Genomic DNA, 12,418 nt, shown 5'->3' on the forward strand with positions numbered 1-12,418 from the left:
TACTATCGGGAAAGTACTTGCTAGTGCAAAGTTACTATGTGGAAGTTACAGGCATACCCTTACTGCCATATCTACTTTCCAGCTGAAATAGAAAAATAACAAAAGAGTCTTTTCATCTCCTCAAAAATGAACACCAAGACTTGTTGCTTTTAATGGCATGATCTGCTTTGTTGGCACTGGTTTATGTGCTGAAAGTGGTATTTTGGGAGCTATTTTTTTGCACCATGCTCTACATTTCCAAAAAAAAAAAAAAAAAAAAAAAAGCCAATGAAACACATTGGACAAACAATTTAGTGAAGTTGGACTAATTCTAGCTCTGTTCCAGGGAGTTAGCTTGCCCCCAGGCTAGCCTGTTGTTAGCCTAGGGGCTAGGCTAACAACAGAGATAGGCTAATTCTACCAAACAGACTGGGTGTGCTTCCCAGCAGGGTAGCTGATAAATTCAACTTTTGACAAGAAACATCTCCCCCTCTGCTTTGAGTGTTTTTAGTTTTCATTTATTTAAAACAACGTCGATAACAATATCTGTAACTGCCTCTAGCACACCCTGGTGATGTCAGCGTTTGTCCTGCCCTACAATGGCGCTGATTAGCCTGAATGATTTTTCAACTCAGAAATCACAGTTAAATTGGGTTAACACCCGACCCCCACTGAATCACTTGAGACTTTTCCAAATGAAGTGAATGTGGCAGGGGCGTGCCGGTGACTCACCTGGTCGAGGATGTACCACATATCATTTACACATTTAAGTTCTTAATACAGCATCCTGGGTTTGACTCTGGCCTGGTCCCTCTGCTGCATGTCATCCCCTCTCTCTCTATTGTCACTATTAAATACAGCAGAAATGCCAAAAAACTATCTCAAAAAAAAAAGAAAAAAGAAAAAAAAAAGGTATGATCCACGGGTCTGGAACCAGGCAAATATCACTGTAGCATCACAGACACTGTATGCCTTACCGGTCTGGAAGGCCCTTAAACACATCTCAGTGCTGATCTGAACTCAGACTTTCTTTTTCACTATAATCTATGAGCAGCAAACAAACACATTGTTAATGCAGCGCTATTTTGGTCTTCCTGGTGTTTGATGAGGGACAACACAAAAAACTACGCTAACATGCTCCATGAAACACACACTCAAACATAGTATCCATACAGGTCTACCTGAGGGCATAGGCTTCCAAAATTCAATGAACATACACTCTGACAAATCAGAAAAAAAACACTTCTAGATTCAGTATTTTACTTTTGGATCTATAAATGAGGTTTTTGCTCTCAACTCTTAGAAAATAGAGATGGAGACTTTTGGCAGAGAGTTTCAAGTTCCTTTGAAATTTGCTCTCAGTCATTGGAACAAAACCAAACCGTTAATGATGTGTTGTTATATATCAAATGCATCAATAGAAAAAAATATATATATAGACAGATAGATAGACAGACAGATTCTCAGTTATTGTTTGAGGAACAATATTTTCATCTTGTAGCAGTGATGTGCTGAGTCAACTTACCCTGGGTAAATAATAGGTTACATTCCTAGCTCTCACTGCTCTTTTGTCCAGCCACGGTACATTACTCAGCACAGAAACTCCTCGCTGCACTTGAAGATGAGATGTCTACTGCTACAAATTACTCTCTATGACTGAAATGTACAGAATACTAGATTTCCATATTTTGATGTACTGGAGTCTGTCAAAGTTTTCAATTTGCCTCATGGCAAAAGGCTCAGGGATTTTTTTTTTTTTTTTTTTTTTTAGACGGATCTGAGTATATTAAAAGTTTTTTATTTCTTTTTTCCTCTTTTGGCAAACAAAGCGCACCATCAAACAGCACGATGAGCGCCGGCTGTCTGTGTCTATTTAATCTGCCTATCTGTCCCTTTACATGTATCTGTCTTTATGTCTACCGGTTTCTCCATATGTCTGTCTTTTTACCCATGGATCCGTCTGCCTGGTGTTATTTGCATTGTCGAGTTCCCCAGAGCATCGACTGGAAAGAAGCCAGAAGGAAAGGCAGTCTTTCTTCCCACACGGTGAGAGAGAGAGAGACAAAGACGGAGACAGACAGACAGAGGGAAAGAGAAGCAGCCCTCCTTCCACACCACTGGGAGTGTCTGACAGATGCTGACAGCTCATTTCAATGAACTGTCTCACTGTGGGAAATATGTATATACTGGAGAGAGTGAGAGAAAGAGGAAGCAAGAGGAAGAGAAATATGGAAGTCCATGCTGAAGTGAAACCAAGCCACAGATGAGTAGAGGGAGCGGGTGAAGGCAAAGTAGCAAGGTAAGAGGAAATAAATAGACAGTTAAATCTTAGGGGGCTATGGGGAGACAAAGAGATGGAGGATAGACAAAGGGAAAGGGAGAGATGGAGAGAAAATAAAGTATGGCCGTAAATAATAGGCATTTCCATGACTCACTAGAGGACAAATAACAAATAAATATATGTACGTGTGACACGCTTGCTCTTATATCCAGGCAGTGTTGTGTGCAAGGATATCTTGAGTTACTGCTTTGCTGTTGACATTTCATATAACTCAGAAAACAGACCACAATAACTCTTGCATTTCAGCTGACACGGCCCTCTTTCTACAATATAGTCCACGTTATCTTCTCATTTTATTTCCATGCTGCGGTATTCATGCGTCCACTGTAACACTTAGTTCAGTTCATCAAGCAGGCAAGATTGTGATGTCAAAATATGGACATTTGTTATCAGCTTAAATCCAAAAGTATGACTACTACAGTAATTTCGACGCTGTAGATTTACAATATTTGGCCATATGGAGAAACTGGCAGGAAATCTTCTCACCAAGGTGATCAGCTGAAATACAGCTGCATCATCATGTTGGTTATTTGGGCTACCAGTGATTCTGCATGTTTAGCCTAATATCTACTCTTTTTTTTTTTCACGTTTCTGCTAATCTTTTCCCAAAGCAAGCTGTTGTATTTTAGAACTGCTACATAATTTATTCCTCCCTTCTATCAAGACATTGGTTTCCATTCATTCCACTACAAAATGAAAATAAACTTTCAGAGATTTCAAACTTTGTTCATACCAGTATGCCATCACTGTAATAAAGTCGTCCACATTCGTTTTCCTAAAAGCAGCAGCACTGTTGGGTTTTGATGACTTGAAAAAATAGTCCCTGGGTAAACATTTGCTTTACACAGCCAATTGTCAGTTCCTCGATTTATGAATGTTGAGGGGCTTGTTAGCCGCAGAAGCAGAACATTATAAGGCGGGAGTTTCAACCAATAATTGATATTTAAAATTGAAAAGATTTTGATTACATTAAGTGAAATTTTTATTACTCCTGCCTGGTTTTCCTAATGGTTTTGTTGCAATGTAAAATGAAGGTGCATTGTTGTAAACATGGCAAGCATTCAAAGCTACCATTATGGTCCTTTAAGTCTCAACTACAGTGTCAACCAAAAAACTTGGATGGAGTAGCGTGTTCATGGAACTGTTTGTGGGGGTCATTTGGCTGGTGCAGAGTAAAATGCTGATTGCAGTTAGAGGGTACACTGACAATGCACGTCAGTAGGGCCGTCAAAGTGGGTCACACTAGCTTCTGACATGCTGTGCGGTGGCTGCTTGCCAGAAGCATTAATCAAAGTTAATAGTTACAACCAACTATTTCAACAATCCTCAATTCCATCAGCAGCAAGGGAACAGAGATGGCATAAAAGACACCTCTCCATGCTCCATAATTTACTGCTGTTGCTGCAAAACCTCTCACCTCAGGAGGCCAGCAACTTCCCGCAAGTTGGTTTATACAGAAGTTAGCCAGGTACAATGGCCACCACTGTTTGCAGCTCCAACCATTCTGCTATGAATGGGAAAAGTCCAGTTCACAGTCTGTGACGTACACTACACACATTACCAAATTTTCTTTTTTGCTATTTGGCACAGAAGTTCATTTCCTAGGTCCATACTCAGAACCTCTCTTGGTGTCATTTAGAATCTCTTTCTTGTTCTTCATCCTCTGTAATGGCATTGTTATGTTCACATCTTCACACATGCCCTTCCAGATACTGATAATCCAGTGGTGGTCAACTGTCTCAAAGTATGGTATCAGGTTCAGTGTCACTTCAAACTCTTACCAGCCTCTAGCCTCAGACCAATATGGAATAAACGATTCCATTTCCATTCTACTATTCTATTTCTGCCTGATTTCTCAGATGCTGTGCTCCGTCTCTGGAAAACAAAAGGCTTTATGTATATGAAAGATTTGTAGATAATTTCTTTACCAACTTTACTGATTCAGTAAATAGATATACCTGAAAACTCATTTCATACAACTTCATACTTCAGGTTAAGAACAGTATAAACACTTTATTTTCTGCTTTTCCAGCTGTCCCTCTGTCTCCGCCTTAGAATGGTAAGGTGTCCCCAAAAACCTGTCTTCTTTGTCTCAAATGCAAAGAGACCTGATAGCTTTTGCATCACTGATAGGGAATCCAAGAATCTAGTTCATTTGGAAATCCCTTAAATCCCCAAGGTATTATTTTCTTTATTAAACTGAAGAAAATCTAATTTTCTCTTAACGGCTCATCAGAAGAATTCCTCTGAACCCTTTAAAACCTATTTTAGCTACTTAGAAACTCTTCCCACCCATGATAAAAGTACCATTCTGTTGGGATTTTATTCCATTTGATGGTCTCCATTTTCCAGATACTTTGATACTATCTATGATATATTGGTTGAGCTTTCAGAAAAAAAAGATTCCTAGTAGTTATTGCAATTTCGATGTTGACATGAACACTATTTACAAGTTGGAACTTGGTTGATACTTACAGTAAACACACACACACACACACACACACACACACACACAAACATATGATGTGAACACCCAGCCTCAACCAGAGTAGAGGTCTACTCAGCCAACACAACTGAAAACACTTGTGTGGATGTCCAGAGTCTTTCTCATAACTGAAGTGCTGATAATAAAAGTGAAGAATAATGAGTAATACTGCAATAACACTTACTTACAAAGTTTAGCATAAATATTTTCCTTCTTCTCAAAAAAAAAAAAAAATCTTATCCTCAACATAATCTACTTATCTACTTACCCAATATCTCCACAGAAAGCCTTAAAGATTAATCTAATCTGACTAAACATCAAGAGAAAATAAATTCCTTGCTTGGACATAGAAAATGTAGTTCTGAAATAACTTTTAATATTGTTTTTTTATGATCATTATTATTATTTATTTCCGCTATTCTGTGGTATTGCTGCCTTGTATACAACTATAATTTATGTCCAAGACAAAGTTCCCTCAGGAAGTTAATCCAACCTTATCTATATTCTCACACACTGTAGGTTTAATAGATTTGGAATAAGAAATTGGAGATTATGATCAACTTTTTGAGTACCCAGGCCACAAGGAAGGGTATGGCTGTAGAAACTAGAAAGTTGTTCATGTTGGACATCTCAGTTTTTCTAAAGTTCTAAATGTACATGCTTTAGCAAGCCACCTCCAAAGATGAACCATGCAAAGAAGTCAGGAGGTTCACTCTGGTGTTCATGTTGGCATAATAACCTCCTGAAAAGTATATAACAGGCCACAGAATTAAATATCACCTACTTCTACAGCCATGCTTATGTTAGTGGTGTGATTTATGCATGTCAGTGGTGGTGGTGGTGACAGGGCCTCAGAGTGGTCAGGTGTGATGGTTGACTGTTCATGAACTTCTAACAGGGGTGCTTTTGTCCTGTAGAGGTGAAATGCAGCTTTAAGAGAAGTACATACTACCCAGCTGCCACTGTAACCAGTCAGTCACCAACAGTTAAAGACCGACCCATTGGGCCCATACTGTGTGTTTGACTCTGAGAGAGTGAAGTCAGATATATTGAGCCAACCTATTCTGGGAAAATAAAGGTTAAATAGAATGAGTATGCATACAAACATGGCATAGAATATTACTGGAGTGAATTATAAACACATTTACAGGAGATAACCTTTAAACAGCAATTGTACAGAGCTAAAATATTTACCTGAGATGTAGCAAATCAGTGTTTTGATTTTATTGAAATGTATTCTCTCTTCTGAGGCCTACAAAAAAAAAATAAATAATAAATAAATAAAATATTTTAAAATTATTTACTGGGAGATTAACAGTGTGTCAACCTTGCTCCTTTGTACCCTGTATTGATTTTTTTTTTTTTTTTTTTTTTTGGCCTTGCACCTGATTTGCCTGGATATACGCACAATTGGCCCAGCTTCTGTTGTTCTGTTGGGGACACCATTCTCTTGCTTTAAAGTTGCACTAGGCTTGATTTCTTTTTTAATCTAGAATTACTCATCTCTTATAATAGTGAATCATAAAGTGAGGCTAGAAGAGCAGACCACCAAAGATTGTCCCCAATGTGTCTAAATTGCATCACATATTTTGTGCTGAAGTAATTAACTAAATTTTAAGTGCAACATTAGCCCTGACTTAGTACATTGAAAGGGATAGTTTTTCCAAATGTTTTAATAATAAAAAGACAAACCAAAATTGCAGATCACAAAGAATAGGAAACAATAGTCAGAGAAAAAAAGAACAAGATGAGATATATTAATTTAAAAAAGTAATAACTTAAAAAAAAAAAAAAAAAAGATACGAGCCAACAACAAATAAAAATAACAATAGGGCTTCTGTTTCAGCGCTCTGGCCCTAATTAATAGGCAAAGAAACAAACCCCAGACCAGGGCAGCATACCTTAGACTAGGTTGACACTGGTGCTTTTGTGAAAACATCTGCACAATCAGGTTTTGGTAAAGAATCATGAGCAATCCATATACAATAACAGAGAAGGTGTGGGGAAATAACAGAAGGACCAGAATGGCCAGGCATTCTCAGGAAAAATTACAGCACATCACTGCAATGCAACCTTCAAAAACAGGGAAAGAACCCCTACGTTACACCATAACACCATGATATCCAATCGCTGGGTAATGAAGTCCTCACGATTCAGTAAACTCTTACTGCCACTTGGGCATTTCAAATGACCTAATGACCTTGAGCCTTGAAGCAGATGGGCTGCAGCAGCAGAGGACCACACCGGGTGCCACTCCAAACCCTAAGGACAGGAAACTGTGGCTACAATTCACATGGGCTCACCAGTTGGACAATGGAAGATTGGAAAAACATTGCCTGGTCTGATGAGTCTCCATTTCCGCTGCAACTTTCAAACAGTAGGGTCAGAATTTGGTGTAAGCAACATCAAAGCGTGGAGCCATCCTGCCCTGTATCAGCGGTTCATGCGGTGGTGTTGGTGGTGTATTAGTTGGAGGAGATTTTTCTTAATACCAACTGAGCATCGTTTAACCCTATAAAGCCATTTGTATCATATATGATACACATTATCAAATAACACATTCTGTTTCAGTTTAATCAATACTTGACCAAAATACTGTTGTATACCTTTGGACACTTCCCCTGTTCACCCTGGACCATACCACTGGCACTTCAAGTACTGTCATATATGATACAACAGAAAAACTGTATGGAACATATTTTTTGAAGAATCTTTTTTTTTTTTTTTTTTTTTTTTTTTTTTTTTTTTACATTTTGTTATAGGACTAAATAAAGGGTTCAATTTCAAAAAATTGGAATTTTCTGCCAATTCTTTCATAGTCCAGGCTTTATAGGGTTAAACACCACAGCCTACCTGAGTATTATTGCTGACCATGTCCAGCCCTTTATGGCCACAGTGTACCAATCTTCTGATGGCTACTTCCAGCAGGATAACAGGCCACATCACAAAGCTCAAATCATCTCAAAGTGGTTTCTTGAACATAACAGTGAGTTCAGTTTATTCAAAGTCACCAGATCTTAATCCAAAGGAGCATCTTTGGGATGTGGCGGAACAGGAGATTGGCATCATGGCTATGCAGCCCACAAATCGGCAGCAACTGCGTGATGCTGTCATGTCAGTCTGGACCAAAATCTCCTAAGAATGTTTTGAGCACCTTGCCTAATCTCTGCCACAAAGAATTAAGGAAGTTCTGAAGGCAAAAGGGTGTACCCTAATAAAGAAGGTATAGTGCAGCTTCAAGAGGACAGACGCACACTGTACAATGCAATCTGTAATAAAAGTTAAAGTTAAAATCACCCTTTCTTTAACATGACACAATGAGAAATCCTAGTTTTTGTTGTCTGTAGATAAAGTTTTTTATTAAGTAGAGCAGCAGGTTCTTAAACTTTCCAAGTCCTGTATCCAAAGGATGGTTTCCTCTTGTTGTGAGACTGAGGCTTGTTAAGTATACTGTGACTTTTATGCGAGTGGAACAATCAGCAGTGGGCCCATGGCCCATTCTGGGTCCTGTCTGTTTCAGAGAGCATGATTTATTAAGCAAAGCAAAGTAAAGTCAAGATTATGGCTGAAGTGATTTGGAAGGATTCATGGAATGACAGCTCACACTCATCACAATCAGTACGCCAATTAGGCAGTCAGTCTGTCAGCTAAATTATGTTCATGATGGTTATAACGCTTCTCTGTCTGTCTTCAGCTTCCCTATTTCCCGTCTGTCTGCCAGCTTTAAATCGGCATCACTACAGTTGTTGAGCCTAAGACGACAGATCGCCGGCAGCATCCTTCTCTTCTGATTAGTGTGAGGTAATTGACATGTACCATTAAAGGCTACGCATGCATGTTTTCATATGAGTGCCTGCCTGCCGAATAAATGTTCACCTCTGACTTGCAGAGATGGATTTGGATGCTGTAAATGGTCGAACTTTCTTGGTTTGTTTGTTTCTTCAAAATTGAATCATCCACATGGCCATTAGCCTTGAAAGTTTTCATTTTATTTTACTGTACTTTATTTCATAACCTGAGGAAGGTTTAATAATTCATGAGTAACTCATGAGTAACCAGTTTTTGAAACCATCACAACACAAATCAAATTTTTTCAGAGGTCCTTCAAAAGTTTTGTAAGTCATATGCATACATATATAATACTTATACTACTTATAGATTATATTACTTATAGATATAGATATAGATGAGTTAAAATAATTAAGTTAAAATGATAAAGATAATAGTAACTAAAAAAACAATGCATTTTGAACCATAACTTATCTAGAACCTGCTACTAACAAAATTGAAAACTTTTTAAGAGGTAATCACCTATGACTTTTTGGTGACTTTTTTTTTTAAACACTCTGTAACCACTACAGGTTATAATTGTATTTAAAACAGCCTCTGTACAGTCAGAGACAGCTAGAATGACTTTGGCAAAACAAGCAGCATCGAGTCAGCAAATGCTTTGTGTGTTTTTTGCTGTATTTTCCACATTGTCAGTGTGACTTCTTTTCATTGCTTCAAAGTCAGTCGATCATCCACACAATGTCCAGTGTCTACTCAGTGCCTGGTTTATCCCAGTGGAGGATTCACCATACATAAATAAATGAATTAAAAATAAATAAATAAATAAATGAATAAATAAAAGTCATTCTAAAGCCATTCTCTGGTCATGGCCAAAGTGGAAACTTTAATTAGGGTCACAAAGAAACTTTGCTGTATTCTTGTGCAGTATTTATAACATCTTTGCCATGCTTTGATTAAAAGCTTCTGTTTATATGTAGCAATAGCAACCCTAGAATCTAAACTATACTAAAATGAAGTACTGTAACGATAAATGAGGAAGGAAGAGCAAACACAACTCAGAGAGCTGCTTGTTCTCCAGTTCAAAACATTTTTTTTTTGTACTGCTCACCTCAGACGTCGAGGGACTCTAAACAAAAAATCAATGAGCTCTTCTCTGCCACTTTAACTGCCACTTCTAGTACTGCTACTGTGATTACTCCTACTACTACTGCTGCTAACAGTAATATGATGGTTGCTACTATTATTACTTCCAATTACTACTACTACAAATAAATGTGTGTTACAAAGAGACTTAGACTAGGGGTTTTCAAACTTTTTCATGTTCCAGACCCCCAAGTTGACATTCAAAAAAACGCTGACCCCCATCTAATGTGATGTTGGGACCCTTATATCACTGTTATATCTCTGAGCTGATGTTTTCATACATCCCTTTTAGAACTATAAAGATAGATTTTTGTTTTTTTCCAATTTTTTTCTGGTATTTTTCTGATTGCTGGCTAATTTTTATGTGTTTATTTATTTATTTTTATTTGCAGGGAAATTTTGCCATAATGGTCTGGTATTTTTTTTAATAAACACTTTAAAAATATATACATAAATATATAAATCTGACTGAAATTAGATTTAGGTTTGTCATTTTAAACCCTAGTCTCTGTTTTTGAATACCTTGACTGAATACTGAAACTTTTTTTTTTTTTTTTTTTTTGTGGACCAGCTCAGTCAAGAAACTCTCCAGGTACCATCAGCTGATTGGTTCCTTCCTGGGACACGCATAGTTAACCAATCCTCATCTCACACCTTAAATTCAAAGGCCTTGAAGTATCTCACCAATGTATCTTGACAGGTTGCTGTCTAACTGCACTGCCTCTAATGCATTACAGCATCACTTTAACCCATCTCGCCCCAGCTTCATCTGCTTACATTTGTTATAGTTTTTGTTTTGTTTTGTTGTTAAAGTTTCTTGGGGGGATTGCATTTATTCAGACAAAATGTATGAAACTACATGTGTGCAGCAGCTAACATAAAAGCAGATGTAGTCCACCAAAGTCAAACCCATTGTCATGCCTCATCATTTAGGCTAATAAATGCATTTCCTAGACGTGAGTTGTCCTGACTAAAATCTTTCCACATTCATTCCTGCAAAGTGAAACTATTTTTGATAGGATTGGAGCTACAATGATTGTGGCATTATAAAGTCATGTTAGGACAAATTACCATAGTTGACTCATTGATGGATTACGTTCATCAGTGGAACAGCAGGAATCTGCATGCTGTTTTTAATGGATTTTGAAAACCATCAGAGACTCTGAGTTCTGGTGGGTAAGTCAAGTCTGCAGTAGAAAAGACAGGAGCAGCGGTGGGTTTATACTCTTTGTGTGCTTTAAGGTTGATAGGGGAAAAAAAAAAACTCACCAGCATTATCCTTTAACAAAATGACTCCTTTTGCTGTACTGAAAAACATATCTTTTTGTTCTTGTTGCTTCTTCTGTTTCTTAAAAGTAGCATTTACAGCACTCTCAAAAAGCTGAGGAGGAAAGGAGGAGGAAAGCCCCAGTGGCAGAGAGAGATATGAAGGAAAAAAAGGGGAAAAAAGCAAACACAAAGACCGTATGGTAAAAGCTGAACTCCTCACAGTCCTTACCGTAAATACACAGATGGATCATGATAAGAAAACATTCAGTTCCATATAAATAAATGTGAAAAACAGAGGAAGGGCAACAAGCGTTAAATTTGATCCAATCACAAAGCCAGAGCTGAGCCGAGGTCTGGGGTTAAACAGAGCTGCCGCCGCTTTCTGGAAACCAGCGGTGATAAGTTGTTTTCCTTTATAGCTGATAAAGGCTGCAGGGAATACCTGGGGGGAAATTCACACACACACACACACACACACACACACATACACACACACACATGAATATGGACACAATAGTAGCCTACATACAAACCACCAAATCAAATATGCACAAAACACACAAATGCACACACAGATGCATGCAGCAGAGCAGAGAAATGAAATACAAACACATGCACAAACATACACCCCTATACACACAGGGGAAGCCACCAGCTGGGGCCATTTACATCCAATGTGCAAATGTACCTGAGGCTCAGTGCTCAGTTTGTTAAACAGACACACACACACACACACACACACACACACACACACACACACACACACACACAAGCACAAACAAAACCACACAGAGGAACATATGGACCCAGACTGAAAGAAATCAAGATACACATAAATGGAGGCACAGACACACAAACACTTACAAATGCACACCTACAAGTGCACAAATACACATGCATATGCACATGTAGCCACACATGTGCATGGTGAATGGTGGTAGTGAAAGGAGGTAAAACAGAAGAAAAGGAGAGATGAGAGGTGACTATGTTGAGTATGTTTGACAATCTGAGCACACACACACTCACACACACATTCATCATCCAAGGCATTTGTGAATATTCAGCCCATAAACAAAATCTCCATGCATGCCAAAATGATTGATATGTATGTGTGTGATTGTATGCACCTATATGTGAGTGAATGACTGTGTAAATAGACATATGCATGTGTTGTACATTATGGTGTGTGTGTGTGTGTGTGTGTGTGTGTGTGTCAAGAGACTTGAGGAATGATGTTATAGAAGTAGTATCAGAAACACCATAGTTCACCATGCAGAACTTGAATGGAGTAGGCCAGTTTGTCCCATTCAAAGGACAAACATCTAGATTGATCTAGATTCCATACAAACCAACTTTCAGCAAGTGTGCCAGCTCACAAATGTTGACTGAAGGAGCTAATAAGAGACAAA

The sequence above is a fragment of the Myripristis murdjan genome, chromosome 10, assembly GCF_902150065.1.
Source record: "Myripristis murdjan chromosome 10, fMyrMur1.1, whole genome shotgun sequence".
Classification (NCBI taxonomy): domain Eukaryota; kingdom Metazoa; phylum Chordata; class Actinopteri; order Holocentriformes; family Holocentridae; genus Myripristis; species Myripristis murdjan.